A 3,327-nucleotide genomic window follows, 5' to 3' on the forward strand; every position below is an offset into this window, starting at 1 on the left:
ATATATATATATATATATATATATAGCAATCCTTCGGTATTTGTACATGACGTCATTCACACACACTTCCCTCATGACATAAAGTGGCAAAGATGAAAAAGAACGTGAATCACGTCGTCTCCTCATACCGACACACTGTAGACCAATATCGAAGGATCACCAAAATGAAATAGGTACTGTTGTCAATTCGTTCGACTGAAATCCGTCAAGGCAGTGCCCCAGCATGGCCACAGACCAGCGAGTGAAACAAAGAGGTGCGTGTCTGTACGTATGCATGAGATCGTATAACATGCGTGTTCGCATTACTGTTAATGTGTACGGGTCTTTAAAAAAAATGATCAGGTTCTGCTGTTTATCTCGCACCCCTATAAATTCCTGCAACCGAGCGGTTCGACATTTAGAGAACGACTGAGCGGTGTATGAGACAGGAATACGTAAATGTCAATATAACCGACTGATAAAACCTCGACGGCGGTGCACCAGCCTGGTCGCAAACTAGGAATAATTAACTCAGTGTCTGTGAAACAAATTTACAAAACGTGTGCGTAAGAAATGGTGATCTTCGTCCCACGATAACGAAACTAATTCTTCACGTAATCTCTACACCAAATTTCAAACGAAAAATATAATAAACACGAGAGATAAAGCGCGTCCGTCAACAAAATAACACTCACCTCTTTATAAACTCGCTCCTATCTGTGTCTGTCTCTAACTAATTTGTGTGTGATTTGTTTTCTGCCTCGTTCCGTCACTCCACTTCTCTCTCTCTCTCTCTTACTCTTGCACTCTCTTACTCTTGCTCTCTCTTACTTTCTATCCTTCTTTCTCTCTCTATTTATCTCTCTCTCTCTCTCTCTCTCTCTGTATCATGTTTCGATTCATTTAAATATGTCTGTATGTGCGCGTGTGTATGTTTTGCTTTCTCTCTCCTTCCTACCCCTTTTGTCTCCTTTTCTCTCTCTCCTCGATTTGTCTGCATGTATGCATATGTGTGTGTGTGGGTGTTCTTCCCTTTCCAGCTCTATCTATCTATCTATATGAAAAAGTGAATCTCTATATACGTAACCCAGTACGTATGTATGTGTGTATATGTACATTCGTATATTTAAGATCGCCGAATATGTGTATGCGTACACTTTTAAATGTGAATGCATTTATATATATATATATATTATATATTATATATATATATATATATAGGCGGTGCTCTAGCATGACCGCAGTCAAATCACTGAAACAAAAGAATAAGTGCGTGTGTGTAAATGCGAGTGTGTGCATTTGTAATTTGTGTATGTGTGAGTACATATAAATGTATATACATATACATATGTGTATGTGTGCATTTGTGTTTGTCTATGTCTGTCTCTTCCAGCATGTGAACGTGCTTTTTTCAATAATTCAGAGACACGTGTGGCACTTTGCGTGTCTTTTTCTGAACAAAGACAGCATCATGTGGTGTATAAAAAATAATGACGCGATGCTGGAAGGTGAAATGAGGTGAGTAAAGGAAGAGGCGACTGAGGGGGTGACAATTGTATCCGTATGTATGTGAAAATAGTCAGAGAGAGAGACAGAGAGAGAGAGACAGAGAGAGGAAGTCCCTATTATATTCCACGACCTTCTCATCTTTGGTAGGTTTCTGTGAAGTGCATTTGATTGTTGCGGTAAGAAGTCTACTTCCCAGCGACACATTTTTGGTTCGTTTCTTAAGGAAAAATTCAATCGTTCACATCTACCTTAGTATTTAGTCGTGGCTTTCTTTTTGCATTTTTTAAAAAAGTCCCATACTTATTCTATCGCTATCTTTTGCTGAACCACTATGTTAAGGTGACATAGATAAACCGACGTCGGTGTCAAGCGGTGGAGATAAGGGACAAACATCAACACAGACACGAACGCATCGCGCGCGCACACATCTATCTATCTATATATATATATATATATTATTTTATCAGTTTCAGCTGAAAGCTGTGGCCATGCTGGAGCACCGCCATCTTGCTACACTGTTATTTTTGAGAGCTTCCTCTGATATATAGCATTTGGTGAATAAGGCAATTTGATGTCGCTGCCCTCATTTGCGCTTCCTGCCGCGAGGACATTTCGTCTGAGACTCTCCACAGGAAGAGATCCAGTTTTGATTTGAAAACACCTACATCCACTTTGTGTAGGTAGGCCCCTCGAGCTCTTTGGGAGAATATTAAAAAGCTGTGGGCCCCTGAAAACCAGGCTGATACAGTAACTGGTCTTGAAGCGCAACGGCATTGCTGGGATCTTTGGCACTGTGCAGTGTCGACCCCTCCTGTTTGCAGGTTGTTTTCAATCTCCATCAGTGTTGCTCTTAGGTGGGACCTTTCACCGGCAATTTGTACTGTCTCCCCCATGCCCACATTTGCCTTGCAATGGGCTTGCGTGCCCAAAGGCTATGCATTCTCACTTTGAGTGAAACAACAAAGACTTATTTAAACGACCACCTGAAGAAGTGCGTCTTGCACCGTGAACGGACGACAGTGATTACGCAACATGTTAATAATATTTCACCAACGTCCTACAAGTGTAAAAACGTGTCGAAACAATTGTGGTGATTCAAAATAAACAATGTCGTTCAATCCATTTCCTATCTATCTATCTATTTATGCCTGTGCTTGTCCCTATCACTGCTTGACAACCGGTGTTTGTTTGTTCGCGTCCCCGTAACTAAGCGGTTCGGCCATGAGAGACCGATAGAATAAGTACCAAGTTTACACACACAAAAAAAACTGGAAAAGAAAAATACCGGGGTCGATTTGTTCGATTTAAAAATAAAATAAAAACCCCTTCAAAGCGGTGCTCCAGCATGGCTGCAGTCCAATGACAGAAACAAGTAAAAGAATATAAGAATTACGTCTGCTTTTATCGTCGTTCCCTCCTCGTCTTTTTCTTCTTCTTCCTCTTACGCCTCTCTATTACTTTCCTCTCCTCTCTTTTCTTCTTTCTTTCATTCTATTATGTCTCTTTGTTACGTCTTTTTTCTCCTCCCTTCTCTTTCATTCACTCATTCATTCATTCCTTCATTCACTCACTTCATTCATTCATTCATACAATCACGTCTCTCTCTTACCTTCTTTCTCTCTTCCCTTCTTATTTTTTCTCATTCCACCACATCCATCTCCTTCCTTCCTTCCTTCCTTTCTTCCTTTGTGCCCCAATCTATCTTTTCATCCCACCACCCACCCCTCCCCTTCACACACAGCACATCTCCTAAACCGACGCCCTCTTCCACTGCCCCCTCCCCTCCGCGTCTTCTCCATCACCGTCCTCACCGTTCTCGTGCTTAAACAAAAGCACTCG

At 41.3% G+C, this 3,327-nt stretch overlaps 1 protein-coding gene across 1 annotated transcript in view; it reads right to left on the minus strand.

Moving 5' to 3' along the window:
- LOC106877784 (probable caffeoyl-CoA O-methyltransferase 1) overlaps positions 1 to 823 on the minus strand; it is a 9,691-nt gene extending 8,868 nt beyond the window's left edge. The window contains exon 1 of the mRNA XM_014926793.2: positions 675 to 823. The gene's annotated coding sequence lies outside the window, so the exon portion shown is untranslated. The remainder of the gene's footprint in view (positions 1 to 674) is intronic.
- Between the last annotated feature and the right edge of the window lie 2,504 nt (positions 824 to 3,327).

The sequence above is a fragment of the Octopus bimaculoides genome, chromosome 21, assembly GCF_001194135.2.
Source record: "Octopus bimaculoides isolate UCB-OBI-ISO-001 chromosome 21, ASM119413v2, whole genome shotgun sequence".
In the NCBI taxonomy this organism is placed as follows: domain Eukaryota; kingdom Metazoa; phylum Mollusca; class Cephalopoda; order Octopoda; family Octopodidae; genus Octopus; species Octopus bimaculoides.